Consider the following 18,097-nt stretch of genomic DNA (forward strand, 5'->3'; position numbering starts at 1 on the left):
AATATTAATAATGTTTTTCCTAAGGCTATCAAGTTTATGTTCCTGGATAAAACAAATGAGCAATTATTCCATAATACTTCACATTCTTGATAATGCATATTCTCAATATAAAATAAAGAAAATACACATGTAATATAGAAGTGAAGTAAAAATTCTGTTGACTTTATATTTGCATGAGAGATATCAGTATGAGATGTTTTATTATATAATGTGTCACAGAGTCTGTCATAGTTCTGATCATTGAAAAGTCATACGTAAAATGACCAACCTAATAGCAATACACATTTCTAGTGCCAGTAAATATTAATTCCAATAAAAGAAAGCAGTTCCTGAAGAAGTTTATCCTAGATGAATGATCATGGGAAATTACATACAATTTGAGTCTAGACTATCTTGTGTCAGAGCAAATAGAAAGCTATCAAAGACTACTAGTGTCATGTCAAATGTACCCAAGCTAATGGGACAATTTGAGTTTCAAATAAGATAATAATTTCAATGAACTGAAGCTCTTTTTTTTTAAACTGAAGCTCTTTAAGTATGTTTAAATTCGTGAGCTCATAATAATATCTAAAAAACAATTATTCACTTTCAGAGGCTGATAGAGATCCAATTAGCCTTCTTGAAAACCAGTCAAGCATATATCCTGATTTTTTTTAATGAACTGTACTGAAGAGTAACTATACAGGAAAGAGTGTCTTCTTATAAAAGCATCTCTACTAATAAATGCAAAGCAATGATAGAATAAGAAAATACCTAGTATGTAATCTTTGATGAGGTAATGGACCTAGAGAATCACCAGTTGCTAACCTTACAAAAAAGGAAACAGTTAGATATTGTGTCCTGCCTGGTAAAAAGTCATCCCTCCTATAGTATCAATGGGATTGAACCTGAAACAGCTAATGCAACAAATACAGCTGTGCAGGAAATTTAAAGGACAGATTAACAGCTGAACCATACCATGAATATGCAATTAGCAAAGTCTAGATGATGAGAAACTCTGTAGTTTAAACGACCAGGGTTCTTCAATAAATAAGCAATGAGGAAAATCTTTTCCTCATATTTTCCCATCTTTTTAGATGAAGAGATAATTCATGAAATAAACACAAAAATACTAGGTAAAAATGGACAAGACTAAACTATTATGTCTAAAGGCAAAGAGTAGAGTACTAAAACTAAAGAAACACAAGGAAGTTGTTACTAATGAAATCAGATAGTGGTTATTTATATTTTGAGTTGAAAATCTGGATGGAACTCATGGATCGGTGAAGGAGGTGGCAGTCAAATTTCTATTCCTTGATCTGGGTGGAAGTTACAAGGGTATTTGCTTTAGCTCACTTGTTTATACAATTTCTGTGCTTTTCTGTATTTGTGTTTATTTTATATTATTATTATAGCAAGAAAGAATCTTTTTTTTAAAGATTTTATTTATTTATTCATGACAGAACAGAGAAAGAGAGAGGAAGAGACACAAGCAGAGGGAGAAGCAGGCCTCATGCAGGGAGCCTGAATGGGACTCAATCCCACGTCTCCAGGATCATCCCTGAGCCCAGGGCAGCACTAAACAGCTGAGCCACCCGGGCTGCCCTATGTGTGTTTTTCATCTAATTGTTCCACTGTGTTTATCAGAAAGATCATACAGAGTGTATCAGTGACAAAAGTCTTAGTCTGTAGAAATGTCTCACATACTTGCATTTTAAAGTCATTACTACAATTGTGGTTTCTATCACTATTGGAATTATGTTTACAAAGAACAAAGGCTATTGATTTAGCATGTATTTAACGCTTTTCATGTCCCAATAGAGTGATAGATTGTTGGGATAAAAAGATGAAAAAGATAAGTATCTGTTCCAAAGAACTCATTATTTAATGAGGGAGAATAACAAAAATAAATTTACATTGAAAATGTGTGTCAAATACTAGCTGGTGTTCATCAAATATGTTTCCTGGTTATACGAGTACTGAGTACTTCCCCTTCAATTGGTGTGGCTACTTGCTTGGGTTTTATGCTATTGAATATGAACTGAATTAATTGTCCATTTCCATAACCAGACCAAAAGAACCTCCACATGCAACCCTTACGTCTCTTCTCCTTGTCCTGTAAGTGTGAAAGCCACCTGTTGCATAGAGAGAAGTTATAAGTTGCAAGAAGGGACAGTTCCCTGAATCACAACTTGGGGCACAGCCACATGCTTATTAGGAACACTCATTTTGGGTTTTATTTTAGTATGCAGGGACGCCTGGGTAGCTCAGTAGTTGAGCATCTGCCTTTGGCCCAGGAAATGATCCCGGGATCCAGGATTGAGTCCCACATCAGGCTCCTTGCAGGGAGCCTGCTTCTCCCTCAGCCTATGTCTCTGCCTCTCTCTCTTGCTGTACCTCTCATGAATAAATAAATAAAAATATTTTTTAAAAACTCATTTCATTTTAGTATGCAACATACTATTAATTTGCTAAACCATAGACATCTAGGGTTTATATGTTATAGCAGCTAGGACTATTTATAAATCATAAATTGGCAAAGTAAGTGGGGTCTTATCATTAAAAAACAAAGCCTCAACTATGTAGCCCTGTGGTAGAGCAGCAAGACAATCAATATTAGAGGCTGGAAGGATGGAGTCCCATGTCATGGAGTCACAGAAAAATTAGTAGCTTCTGTCATCAATATCTGAGAAAGCAAGTGCTTAATGAGTCTATGGCTCTCACAAAAGAGTTTGGAAAACAGACTTTTAGTTGGATATTTGGATTTAACTGGTTGCATTAGTAAGATACTAGAAATAAGGGATGAGTTTTAAAAGTCGATTGGTTCAAAAGCAGAAATGAAAGTGAACAGAGAAAGTCATTAAGTGCAGGTCCACAACTAGTTGGAAAAGCCAACTGGTTCTAGATATAAAACAGAAAAAACATTTAAAAAAAGCTTTGAACAACCAACTCCCCTTGAAATGCCTAGCCATGTGGCAAAATACATTTTGATATTATCACTCAAGCCAAATGGACTCCAGGCAGACTTTGCTAATTTGGGTTATAGAGGCTAAGAATGAGACAAATTACATAGATGAGATGATAGATGATAGATGATAGATTAGATAGATAGATAGATAGATAGATAGATAGATAGATAGATGATAGATGATAGAGAAGCATAAAGTTATGCTTGGGAAATAAATTTGAATATACATAATGGCACATGGTCTGACTGAAAAAACTAAATTAGCAGCTCATTATTAAGTAGACATTTCATTCCCAAGAAATCCATGAGTTGGAAACTAAACCAAAGAAAAATAATAATAATAGCAAGAAACCCTCACACAGAAATGAAGGAGGTAATCAAGGCTGTAAGCACACAGTGAAGGCCCATTCTTCAACATCCATTTCAGAGGTGGCCATGTGTGTAAACAGATGAGAAAACGTCTCAGAATGGTGCAAAGAGCCGTGAAGAAAAATATAGAGAGAACAAATATTCCAAAGAAAAGAACAGGTCAAATCAGAGGCCTTCTTTAATGTCAGGTCAGGGAGTCCTCCCAATACTTGCCTGGGAGAATTTTATCATTTTCATGGACCAGTAAGAGCTAAGTGTCTTTTGTTCCCTCTGTTTCAAATGTGGACTTTTATTATGGATACATAGGTCCAGTTCCACTAGTGCATATGACATACATTTTTGTGGGAAGGAATAAATTGTCTTTTGTTCTTTGGCCACCAGACAATGAAAGAAGGTACATGGTTTAGTGCTGCTTGTTTTCACAATTCATCTTTTTAAAAAGCATTATATTATACATAGTTTGTTGATACTTTTCTCACTCTGAGTTATTGGCCACTGTACATACAGTATACATTTTCTGTTTATTTTCACTGCACTTTATTCAGTTTAACCTACTCTGTGAACATACCATAGAAAGTTTATCTGTTCTGACCACAGGCATTCACGTTATGTCCAATTATTGCTATTATAAACATTCTTGCATACACTTACTTGTAAGTATTGAAAAGTCTCGGTTACATAACTATGATTGGTATTACCATCTCTTAGAATATTGGATATTCAACTTCATTTAATAATGCCAAATTTCCCAAATGAGAATGCTGCTAATCACAATTATTGAAAGATCTAATCTAATTCACATCCTTCACAGTATTTGAGATTTCATCCACTTCTTATTTTATTCCAGTTGTATGGCTAGCAAAATGGTGAATTATCATGTTCTTATTTTTTCCCCAAATTAGTAGTGAGATTTGTCTTGTTATAAAAGTGCTGAAAATTAAATTTTCTGCTCTGTAAAATGTTTATTTTGTCTTTTTATTTGCTTTTATCTTATTAATTTTCACAGTATCTCATATATTCTTAATTTTAATCATTTATTGGTTATCTGGAGTGTAAATGTCTTCTGGAGATTTTTAGTTTATCTTTCCACTTGTACTTTAGAATAAATGGAAATTGTATATTTTGGGATATTTAAATTTATTGAAAATTTTGGATGCCTAGAACTTTTTATATTTTGATTTAAAATACCTGTTCTCCACCTAGAAGATAGTAAGACATTCACTTAGATATGTGCTTATGACATTGGTTGATATTTCTGTACTGTATGTTTGCTATTATTTTTTGTACATAATTTTATGTTTACTTAAAGCTATTTCAGATCCTTTATGGAATATATTTTGTAAGTTTCTGAAAGAAAGTGTAAAGGGAATCTACCCACTTCATGGTGGGAGCAGGAGGGTGTACAGAATACCAAGAGTAGACAATGTAGAAAATAAAACAGATCATTCTGCCAATGGCTGGCTGTGGACAGCAATAAAAAACGTCATTGAACAGCAAGTGTAAGGGAACAGCTGTGAGATGTGGAATGAGATCCTGGCCACCTTATCTTGCTTAGCACAATGCTAAAGAGTTCAATTTATCTAACTTTCTGAATTGCTTCTTTATTATGATAGTTTTCCATGATTTGGAATGGCCTTGAAGTTTGACTTTTTTTTTCTGCATTGGGATTTTATCTCCATTTTCACCCCAGAGATTGCTCAACAATAAATGTTTCATAAAATCATATATATATATATAACCAGAGAAATCTTCAGTTCTCACTCCTATATATCTGAGTGATTATCAGAAGCACAAAGAAGAAATTTTTAAAGAATAAAATTAAAAATTCCGTCTTCTAGATTTTCTGATTAGACAGGGTTGCCATTGAGCCTAGAAATTATCCTAAAATATTATAAAGACAATTTTAGCAATTAACTAATCTTGGAAACAATCAATTAAAACTTTTCATTTTACAAGTAAGGACAGTTTGGGCAAGATTGCATTGCTTTTAGCATTGAAACATAAAAGTTTCAAGCCCCTGGACAGGGTGATGAAGTAGAATTGAGATTTCATATCTAGATGTAGGTGATATAGATGTATAAATAGTTATGCATTTCAAGAGAGAATTTGACATATGTTAGACATGCATACATTCTTCCATTTTTTCTTTCTTTCTCTTTCTTTCTTTCTTTCTTTCTTTCTTTCTTTCTTCTTTCTTTCTTTCTTTCTTTCTTCTTTCTTTCTTTCTTTCTTTCTTTTTCTTTGGGAAGGGGGAGTGAGGGAAAGATTCTTAAATAAGCTTTACACACAGCATGCATCCTGACATGGGGCTTGATCTCAGGACACTGAGATCATGTCCTGAGCTGAAGTCAAGAAGACACCACTGACTGAGTCACCCAGGTGCCCCTGCACACTTCCACTTTGATTTCTGCTCCATTGAATAATGCAGTGCAAAGGAAATACACACACACACACACACACACACACACACACACACACACACGAATACAAAGCTGAAGAGGATTTTCAGTTCCCAATTCTATACGTAAGTATCATAGAAATTGCTAATATGTCCTAACAAATAGAGAAAAGATAAACACACTGAAAAATCAACAACTCTTTATGGATCCATGAGAAAGGAGAGGACAAAGGGTAAACCACTAAGCCCAAAATAGGAGAAACATACAGGGAGAATACAGGAAGTCATAGTTTACTGGAGTAGAAACCCACCTCAGGAACTAGTTCTAGAGTAGGAAAACTGACTTTTTTGCTGGAGGCTTAGTGTGAACCACTCTAAAAGTTAACCACTCCTCCAGTGTGTGTGTGGGGGGGGGCGTTATTGTGAGATTTGCTTGACAAGATTCCAATAATTACTATTAAAGAAAATAGCCACATGCTTACCTTAGAGGAAGGGGAAAAGAAATGAAAGTATCCTGAATAGACACACACACACGCCGTGCGCACACACACATACACACACGAATACAAAGCTGAAGAGGATTTTCAGTTCCCAATTCTATACGTAAGTATCATAGAAATTGCTAATATGTCCTAACAAATAGAGAAAAGATAAACACACTGAAAAATCAACAACTCTTTATGGATCCATGAGAAAGGAGAGGACAAAGGGTAAACCACTAAGCCCAAAATAGGAGAAACAGACAGGGAGAATACAGGAAGTCACAGTTTACTGGAGTAGAAACCCACCTCAGGAACTAGTTCTAGAGTAGGAAAACTGACTTTTTTGCTGGAGGCTTAGTGTGAACCACTCTAAAAGTTATGTGAACCACTCTAAAAGTTAACCACTCCTCCAGTGTGTGTGTGGGGGGGGGCGTTATTGTGAGATTTGCTTGACAAGATTCCAATAATTACTATTAAAGAAAATAGCCACATGCTTACCTTAGAGGAAGGGGAAAAGAAATGAAAGTATCCTGAAATTTGCCATAGCCTTCTGTTTTTCATAAGGCCTGCCCTCAGGGGAAACTAGTTAACCAGACTTGAACTTGCTGAGATAGTATCAGAGCCTAATTGACCTGGAAGAAGAATGTCCGATTCTAACAGGCTCTATCCTTCTACATGAGAGAAGAGAAATACCCACCTAAAGACATTCTGCCCATCCTGTCCTAGCTAAGAAGGGAAGAAAAAACTGATAAAGTCTTGTAAAATTCAGTCCATTTAGCTCACTAAATGGCTGAGACATAAGCATTAAACTATAGAAAACTTTCCCTCTCCCTACACCTTACCACCACATTACTTAAGTCTGTTTATAGCAGTTCCTTTTAGCCAGTACATCATGTTCCTCTATCAAGAAGAAGAAAATTGAACACCAATAAAAAATAAATTTATTATTTAAAAAAAAGAATAGAATACCTAAAAAAAAGAAAAGAAAAGAGAAAATAGCAAGCCATATCAAAAGACAAAGGAAATACAATCTGAAAACAACAAAGCAAGTATCAGAACCAGAGATGGCAGGGTTGTTAGAATTATCAAACTGAGAATTTAAAACAATTGTGATTAATTTGTTCAGTACTCTAATAGACAGTATAGAGACCATGGAAGAAATATGGGCAGCGTAAGCAAAAAGGTAAAAATCATAAGAAAGAACCAAAAAAGAAATACTAGAAATTAAACAACAAAAACTGTCACAGAACTGAAGAATGCCTTTGATGTGTTCATTAGCGCACTACATATGGCTACAGATAGAATCTGTGAGAGATCAATAGAATCCTCAAAAACCAAAAAGCAAAGAGAATAAAGCCTGAAAACAAAGCAGAATATCCAAGGACTGTGTTTCAATCACAAAATGTGTAACACATGTAAATTGAGAATATTAGAAGGAGAAGAAAAGAAGATAGAAACAGAAGGACTATTTGGAATGATATGGACTGAAAATTTCCGCTAAATTAATATCAGACACCAAACCAAAGGTAAAGGAAGCTAAGAGTACACCAAGTAAAATAAAATCACACCTAAGCATATCATCCTTGATTTACAGAAAATCAAAGATAAAGTAAAAAACCTGATAGAAGCTAAGGTGAGAAAGTATAACTCACATATAAAGGAAAAGAGATAAAAATTAAATGGAACTTCCCCTAAGAAATCATACAGGCAAGAAGAGAATGGAGAGAAATATTTAAATAGTTGGCATCATCCTTCAAAAGTAAAAGAAAATAAGATCATTCTTAAACAAAGAAAAATTGAAGGAATTTGTTGCCAGTACGTCTGCCATGCAAAAAATGTTAAAAGTGCTTCTAAGAGAAAAATAACAATATAGATTAGAAGCTAAAATCTACATGAAGTAAGAAAAAACATCAAAAAAGAAATAAATAAAAGTAAAATAAAAACTTTCATTTTTTCTTATTCTTAACTTATGTAATGGATAACAATTTGTTCAAACTAATAATATCAATACTTAATTTGATTGTATATACTTATATAATCAGACATATGATACATTGTACATATATATTATACAGGAAATATGATTGCATAAAAATAAAATACATGACAGCAATCATACCAGGGATGGGAGGCAGGGAATTACTTTGTTATTACATGATACCCATACTACCTAGAAAGAGTATAGTTTTATTCAAGGGGTTCTGTGTTAGCTGTAAACGTATATAGAAAATTCTAGGGCAATCACTAAATAAAAGGGGGGGATATAACTCATATACTAAAAAAGAGGAAAAATGAAATTATATAATATGCTCAATTAAAACCAAAAAATGAGAGAAAATATGGAAGACATAATTGAAACAAAGAACAAGGGACACAATTAAACAATGGTGAAAAATATGATATATGTCAATCCAACTATATCAGTATCACTTTGAATGTTCATGTTCTAAATACACAAGTTAAAAGAGAGAGATTGTCAGAGTAGATTAAAAAACAACAACAACTAGCTATATGTTGTTTATAAGAAACCTACTTTAAATATAAAAACATATAGATTAAAAGTAATTGATTAGACTAAATTATATCATGCTACCTCTAATCAAAAGTAATCAAAATTAGCTATGTTAATTTCAGAAGAGCAGAATTAAAGCAAGAAAAATTCTCAGGCACTAAAAAAAAGACATTACATACTAATAAAGTTGTCAATTCTCAAAAAAAAAAAGTCAAAAAAATCCTTAATATGCATGCTCCTAACAACAGAATGTCAAACTATATGGGAAAAACTAATAGAATTGCGAAAAGAAATAGATGAATTCACCATGGTATACTCAGAGAAGTCAATACTCTTCCACCAGAAATGGATGGATCCCATAGGCAGAAAATTAGTAAGGAAACTGGATATAACTGAAATCTATAGTCTATTTCATCCAACGATAGCAATATACATTCTTCTCCAACTCAAATGGAACATTTACAAAGCTACAACACATTGTGGGATAAACACAGACATAAACAGATTTAAATAACAGAAGTCATGCAATGTTTGCTATCAGACCACAATGAAATTGTACTAGAAATTAATATCAGAAAGACAACCAGAACATTCCATAATACACGGAAATTCAACAATAAAATTTTAAATAAAAAATGGGTCAGAGAAGATATCTCAAGAAAAAATTTAAAATATTTTCAACTAAATTAAAATTAGAGCACAACTTATCAAAATGCGGGATGCAGAGAAAGCAGCATGTAGAGTGCTGAATACATATATAGAAATGGAAAAGAGGGCAGCCCAGGTGCCTCAGCGGTTTAGCGCTGCCTTCAGCCCAGGGCCTGATCCTGGAGACGCAGGACCGAGTCCCACATTGGGCTCCCCCCATGGAGTCTGCTTCTCCCTCTGCCTGTGTCTCTGCTTCTCTGTCTCTGTGTCTCTCATGAATAAATGGAATATTAAAAAAAAAATCTTCCAAAAAAAAAAGAAAGAAATGTAAAAAGACCTAGAAACAGTCATCAAAGCTTCCAACTAAGGAAAAATAACAAAAATAAACAAACAGTCATCAAAGCTTCCAACTAAGGAAAAATAACAAAAATAAACAAACAATAAAAAGGAAAACATAATTTTAAAAAAAGGAGAGATAATACAAAGAAGAGCAGAAAGAAGTAAAAATAAAACAATAACTCAATAGAAAAATTAAAAACAAAAAGCAAGTTTTTTAAGATAGATTAATAAAACTGATTAATCTTTAGCCTGGCTAAGAAAAAGAGAGGGATACAAACTACTAATATCAGAAATAAATTTAACTAGACTTATTATGATGATAACTTTAGAATATATACAAGTTTTGAATTATTACATTTTACACCTAATATCTCAATAAAAAAAGAAATTAAGGAAGGAATATCACTGTAGATTCTATAAACATGAAAAGAATAATCAAGGGATACAATGAACAACTGTTATATACACAGATTTGATGAACTAAATGAAATGGACCAATTTCTTTAAAAACAAAATATACCAGAACTCACATAAGAATGATAAACAATATTAATAGAAATAATAATAAACCTCCAAAAACAAAGCATGCTTATTATGCTTTCCAAAAACTCAGCCCAGGTGGGTTCACTGTTGAATTCAACCATAGGCAAAGGGAATACATTGTACCAATTTTCTACAGTTCCTTTCAGAGAACAGAAGCAGAGGTAATATTTCCTAACTCAGGCCAGAATTACCTTAATACCTAAACCAGAGAAAGATAGTACAAGACACTGGAGACTAAGTTCTCTTTTGAACAATGATATACAAATTCTCAATGAAATATTTTCAACTAGAATCCAACAATGTACAAAAAGAGTTATATATCATGACCAATTTAGATTTATCTAAGGTATGGAAGCTTAGTAAAAACATTCTAAAATCAATGTAACACATAGCATCAACAGTCTAAAAAAGAAAAATCACATAATTATATCAGTCAGTTAAAACAACAACAACAACATTTGATGAAATTCAATACCCATTTTGATGAAATCCAATACCCCTTATGATAAAAGCTTTCCATAAACTAGAAATAGAGAATTTCTCAACTTGATAAAGCATATCTACAAGATTGGAGGCACCTGGGTGACTTAATTAATTAAGCATTTCAGTAGGCTCAGGTCATGATGCCAGGGTTGTGCGATCAAGCCCTGTGTCAGGCCCCTGCTCAGTGGGGAGTCTGCTTCTCCCTCTTCCTCTGCCCCACCCCCCTCACTTGTGCTGTCTTTATCTCAATAAATAAAATATATTTTAAAAGAATATATACACAATCTAAGAAAACCATATTACATAATGTTGGGAAATTCAAAGATTTTCCACTAAGATTAGATATAAACCCAAAATGTCACTCTCACTATTCATTTTCAACATTGTATCGGAATTTCTAGGTAATACAATAAAACAAACAAAAAAAATGAAATAAAGCATGAAGATTGAATTAAAAAATAAAGTCTATTTATAGATGCTTCATGCTTGAATAAAATCTGTTTATAGATGCTTCATGCTACAAGCATGAAGATTGGAAATTAAAAAATAAAGTCTGTTTATAGATGATATGGTCATCTTCATAGAAAATATGAAAGAACTGAATTACTAGGTCTAATAAGAAATTACAGCAATGTCACAGGATTCAATTTTCATGTGTAAAATTTAATCTTTATATGTATATATCATCAATGAACAATATGAAATTATGTAAGTGGTATTGCATTTTTATATACCACAAAAATAAAACACATAGTATAAATCTACCAAATTATGTACAAGGTTTATATAATCAAAACTATAAAAGGCTGCTGAAAGATATCAAAAAGAATTAAGTAAAAAAAAAGTAAAAAAAAACAAGAAGTAAATGGAGACATATTCCATGTTCATGGAGAGATATTCCATGTTCATAGATAGAAAGACATTTTGTAAGGATGTCAGTTCTTTCTAAATTGATCCATATAGTCGATAAAATCCCAATAAAAATCCAACAAACTTACTTTCTATAAAATGACAAACTGATTTTAAATTTTATATAGAGAAGCAAAAGACCCAAAACAGCCAACACAATGTTAGAGGAGAACAAAATTGGAGCACTGAAACTACCTGACTCCAAGACTTACTATAGAAATACATTAATCAAGAGAGTGTGGTATTAGCAAAATAGGCAAACCAGTGAAAGAGAACATAGGGCACAAAAATAGATCTCCATACATTGTCAACTGATCTTTGACAAAGGAGTAAAGGAAATACAATAGAGCAAAGAGGGTCTTTTTGACAGAGTCCTGGAGCCATTGGGCATTCACATGCCAAAAACTGTGCCTCCAGATCTTACCTCTCTCACAAAAATTAGTGCAAAATATATTATATTTAAGGATATAAAATGAAAAAAATATAAAACTCTTGGAAGATAAAATAGGAGAAAACTTGGATGATCTTGTGGTTGGCAGTGACTTTTTAGATACAAAACTATAAGCACAATCCATGAACTAAAGAATTGATAAGCTAGAGTTCATTAAAATTAAAAATTTATGCTGTGCAAAAGATAATGTCAAAGAATGAGAAGACAAGCCACAGACTGGGAGAAAAAATTTGCAAAATACATATATATTAAAGAGCTATTATTCAAAATATATAAACAATTCTTAAAACTCAATATGAATACAAGCAACTCAATTTAAAAAAATGAGCCAAAAACTTAGTCACCCGAGCAAAGGAAATATATAAGTGGTAAATTGAATAGAAAAAGATGTTTCGGGATCCCTGGGTGGCGCAGCGGTTTGGCGCCTGCCTTTGGCCCGGGGCGCGATCCTGGAGACCCGGGATCGAATCCCACGTCAGGCTCCCGGTGCATGGAGCCTGCTTCTCCCTCTGCCTGTGTCTCTACCTCTCTCTATCTCTCTGTGACTATCATAAATAAATAAAAAAAAAATTAAAAAAAAAATTTTAAAAAATAAAAAAAAAAAAAAAGAAAAAGATGTTTCATATAATAAGTCATTAGAAAGATGCAAATCAAAATAACTTTGAGTTACCATCATACATGGATTAAAATGGCCAAATCCAGAACACTGACATGACAATAGCAAATGCTGTTGAGGATATGGAACAACAGACTCTCATCCATTGCTTGTGGAAATGGAAAATGATGCAGGTACTTTGGAAGACAATTTGATAGTTTCTCACAAAACTAAATATACTCTTACCATGACTCTGCACAGATTCAGCAATGGTACACATTGCAATTTACCCCAAAGAGCTGAAAACATATCTACAGAAAAATCTGCACACAGAGGTTTTTGAGCAGTTTTATTCATAATTGCTACAATTCAGAAGCAATTAAGTTTTTCTCTAGTAGGTGATGGATAAATTAAGCATGGTATATCCAGGCAATGGAATGTTACTCAGTGTTAGAAATAAGCTATCAAGTCATGAAAAGAAATACAGGAATCTTAAAAAGATATTAAGTAAAAAAAAAAAAAAGTCAATCTGGAAAGGCTACATATTGTATAAAACCAAATGTTGGACATTCTTTGGAAGGAAAAACTACGAAGAAAGTGAAAAAAGATCAGTGGTTGCCAGGATTTAAGAGAAAGAGGGATGCATAGGCAGAGTGCTGAAAATTCTTATGGAAGTAAAACTAGTTTGTATAGATTCTATAAATGGTAAATACACTTTATTGCAAATTCATGCAATCCCATGGGATGTACATTACCAATCATAAACCATAATGTAAGTTATGGACTTGGGTAATAATGATGTGTCAGTGTAAGTTCATTAGTTGTAACAAATAAATCAATCAAACAAATCACCCCCTATATTTCTCATATCTCCAATACCACTGCCCTTTGTTGTCTATATCCAGTGTCTTTATACACATATTTAGTTATAGTTATATAGTTATAGTTATACAGTTAGATACTCCATTGTTGGTTGTTTCATCTGGGAGTGTAAATCCAACCTCTGTTGCTTTAGTTCACCACAATTGATAATGAAAATTTTTCTACATGTTTAGTCATCACACATTTCTCATTACATGTCATTATCGGCTGCATTTTACAAATGAGGGAGACTAAATGCCAGACAGAGCATGGTTTGCATCAACACAGAAAGTTTAAGAGAACAGAGAATTAAAATTTTAAGGGCATATACTGTGAAATACTATGCTCTTTCTTTATGGGAAAAGTAGATTTAAGAGACTTTAATGGTTAAAACAAAACATACGGCATCTGTCTCCCTATGGCAACACAATTTTTCTTTACCTGGTACCCTTATACTTTATGACTCAACTCAGATATCATCTCCCCTAACCAGACTAAAATATTCTGTGTGAACATATATTGTCCTATGATAACTTCTTTCACTTACACATGAAAAGTATATTATGTGGATTTGTGTTTGTTTTTTTTGTTTCATTGCTATGGCCCTCTTTGCCCTTAGCATGTGACAATTTAGGATGAGGGCTGTGTATTTTGTGTATTTTATCTTTTTGTTCTTGGCATCAAACACAAGGCTTAGCACATGGCAGGCACAATCTATGTTTGCAGAAATAAACTGACTGCTTGAGGCTTTCTTTAAGATGAGCAAACTCATCTTAATAATGATCTACAGAATGCACCACAGAAGAAATTTACAAATAAAATCATAAGCATAGGGGCACCTGGGTGGTTCAGTCAGTTAAGTGCCTGCCTTCAGCTCAGGTCATTCATGACCCCAGGGTCCTGGGATCAAGCCCCACAAAGGGATCTCTGCTCAGAAGGGATCCTATTTCTCCCTCTGCCTGCTGCTCCCCTTGCTTGTACTCTCTCTCTCTCTCTGTGTCAAATAAACAAATAAAATCTTTTTAAAAATCATAAATGTAATCAGAAGCTAAAGAGAATTCTGTTTAATTATGTGGGTTTATCTTTCTGACTGTTCCAATAGTTGAAACAATTGAGAGGTGTAAATAATACAAGTTAGGTTTTCAAGTTGAAGGGTTAGGCTTTCAGGGGGCCTATCTTTAAGGAGAGAGAAAACATTGCTGAATGGATAGTGACTTATCTAGGTTTTCACTACTGATAAAAAGACAAACAATCACATGAAGAAACCCATATACCTATCTTTCAAGAGAGTCAACAGTGGTACGCAGTTTGCAAGGTGATATGATGTAGTAGAAAAAACTCTGGGTTTGAATTCATAAAGCCCCTGGTTTGATGTCTTCCTCTATCTCCACACAGTGCCTAATCTATGAACCTGGAGTTCCTCTTTTTAAGGATAAGGATAATAATGATAGTATCACACGAGATTAGTATGATAAGACTAAATTAGAGTATGGCAAAGAACAGACTAAAACAGATCCATGCTCTCCTTCTAGTGTAGATTTGTTGCTGGAAGGATCTGCCCCATCAAGGGGTGTGGACACACCAGCTCACATATATTCGAGTGGGACTACACAACAAGCTCTTACCAATAGATTGCAAGTGGATATAACATAGAGATGGAAATGTATATAATTCAGGCTTGGGATTCTCTACACTCTTCTATTTCTCATCTGTAAGATAAATGACGATGGCAACAGATACCTATATTGGAAATTTTTGAGGGAGAAATAACTTTGTTTTAAGTTACTGTGGTTATATTAATTTCAGCTGTTGGTCTTCAAGGACTAGTTAAGAGAAAATGCTCATAGAGAGCATGGTATGGTACTCAATATATGATAGATATCAATATATTGATAGATATTTCCTTAAAACTATTTGCTTATTACAACATATAAGCTGCTCCAAATCAAACTCATAAAGTGCAAAAAGTGAAACCTCTGCCTGCTAGAGGTACATGAAAAATAAGCATATATGAGTATTATATATGATCAAACTTTTCAATTTGCAGTGGCTCACATCAGAGAGAGAGCTAAATCAGGACATGTAGAAAGATTGCTGGGCCGTGTTTTATACCACTTGTGTTGATCACGAGGCAGTAAATACTCTGGAGATTCTATTCAAAAATTTCCAGTGAACTAAAACAGAATTAGAGAAGTGAGATTTTTAAGAGTGACACAGGATTATATGTTGTAGGCCAAATGGCAAAAAGCCAAACAACAAGGATGTTAATAATTTTGGTAAGAGGGTGATTCCAGTGGTGGATCAATCATAAGGTTCAGATTGGACAGCAAAATAAGTGAATATAGAATAGTTATAAAAACCAGGCAATGATCAAAGTTTCCTGATATCAATGCTTTTATGAGGAATAAGTTGGTCATGAATGCCTGAAAGAGATGAATTGGTGTTTAAAATTCTTGAGATGTGATCATTCTTGAAGATGGCTAGATCCACCATGTGCTCTATGGGGGAGTGAATAAATTGGTACAGAGATGAAAGTTAGAAGTGCACTGTGTTAGGCAGGAAATGAACATTTTCAATGGTAGGTATTTCAGTGGAGAAAAAAAAAAAAAACAAAAAACAGGGCCCTCTACTTCTCTTATTAATGAAAGTGAAATAGTCACCTGAAAGTCAATCAATATATGGCAAGAGGAAGATTGGAGAGTGATGAAGTCTCATGGTTGACAATTTTAAAAAGGGGAAGATTTTAGAAGAGAGAAGGAGAATAAGGGTTTTAAAATTGAAATGGGGAGATCATGGAGTTGGGCTCCAGCTCCCAGCTTTGGGGCATATAAGTCTTAAGAAAATGAATACTTGCCATCTGAGTAGACTGCAGGGCAAGCTGTTCAGGATGGGCAATAATGGTGGAAGAGTATCCATCTGCACAAATTTCTGATGTAGGCATATATGTCCACATTGGGACTCAAATTTGCTACATTCAGTTCTCTAAGTCTCAGTTACCTTATTATTATGATGAAATGAGAAGTTTCCTTGCCACAGTTTCTACTAGTTCTAAACTTTCCAATTTTTTGACTTCAAAGATTAACATCTTCCCCTGAGTTTTCTGGGGTGACCTAAGGCACAGACTGGCAAAGTAAAACTTGACTCTTGCGACCTTTAAATGCTCTAGGTGATAGTTGAGTAGAAGAAAGAGCACACATAATGTACTTATAGACATAAAAACAGGAAAATGACACAGTCTGCTTTGTCAATAATACAGCAAGAAGAACACACAATAGATAAAGGACAAGTAAGCAAATTGTTTAGGTTAATTAAATGCAAAAATATTCTATTCCCCCGAGAGTACCTTGCTCACCTAATCTGATCATCTTTTGATTTTCATTATTTGTGATCATATCGCTCAATATATTTTCATGTAATGAATTCTTAGGAACATGAGCTCTTACTAAAGCCATCTTATATTAAATCTTTGATGACAAGGAAAAAGGAGCTTTCAAAATTTCCGTATGTGGGTTTGAATTTGGGGTGCAAATCAAAGAGTAGTTGGTGGGACTGAAATATTACTTAAACTGAAAGCTGAAAAGTAACTTAATGTCAGTACCATCCTTGACCTAAAGTGTCAATCAAATCAATAAATATTTTTGAACATTTGACCAGAGTTCTAGTTGGTGTACTACCCAGCTCAAAGGTTAGAACTTCATTATAAAATAAACTGTATAAATTAACCATGTGTCATGTATACTATGGAATAAAATATGGATAAGAACAATGACTCAGCTCTATAATTATGCAATTGCCAGCTTATAATGTTCCCCAACACATATTTTATTTGAAAATAATGGAAGTTTCTATGAATAAATGAAATAAGATAACATTTTGGGGAAAAAAAGAAAAACCTCTCTTTTCTAGAAAGATATATACTCAAACCAATACTGTTCCTCTAAGGATGGGAACAAGAGACTATGGTCAGTTAGAGGTGTTTTTATTTTTAATTTGTTCTCTTTGGAACAGTTACTACAGTGGCTGTGTATATTTGTTGTGTAAGAATTATAGGAAATTTAAAAAGGAAATAAACTTAAATGTGCTAATATTGGGAAAATAATCGCAATCATATATATATCATGCATATATCAACTATGAATGTATATTTTCTGTATTAAGGCAGTAAGGAAACAGCTTGCTTAATGTATTCTCATTCACACACACACACACATGCATGTATGTTATGATACCTATAGTTCTAATTTTCCTACTTTGTTTTTTTTTTCTTTTTAAAGATTTTTTATTTTATTTATTTATTCACGAGAGACACAGAAAGAGAGAGAGGCAGAGATACAGGCAGAGGGAGAAGCAGGCTCCATGCAGGGAGCCCGACATGGGACTCGATCCCAAGACTCCAGGATCACCACCTGAGCTGAAGGCGGCGCTAAACCGCAGAGCCACCCAGGCTCCCCATAACTTTCCCACTTTGTTCATCACAATTTACCATGTGAATTGCCCTTGGATAAAATTCCTCAGGGTCCATGATATTTCGTTTTTTTCTCAATCTCTGGGAAGTTGACA

This window comes from Vulpes lagopus, chromosome 24 (genome assembly GCF_018345385.1).
Source record: "Vulpes lagopus strain Blue_001 chromosome 24, ASM1834538v1, whole genome shotgun sequence".
NCBI lineage: Eukaryota > Metazoa > Chordata > Mammalia > Carnivora > Canidae > Vulpes > Vulpes lagopus.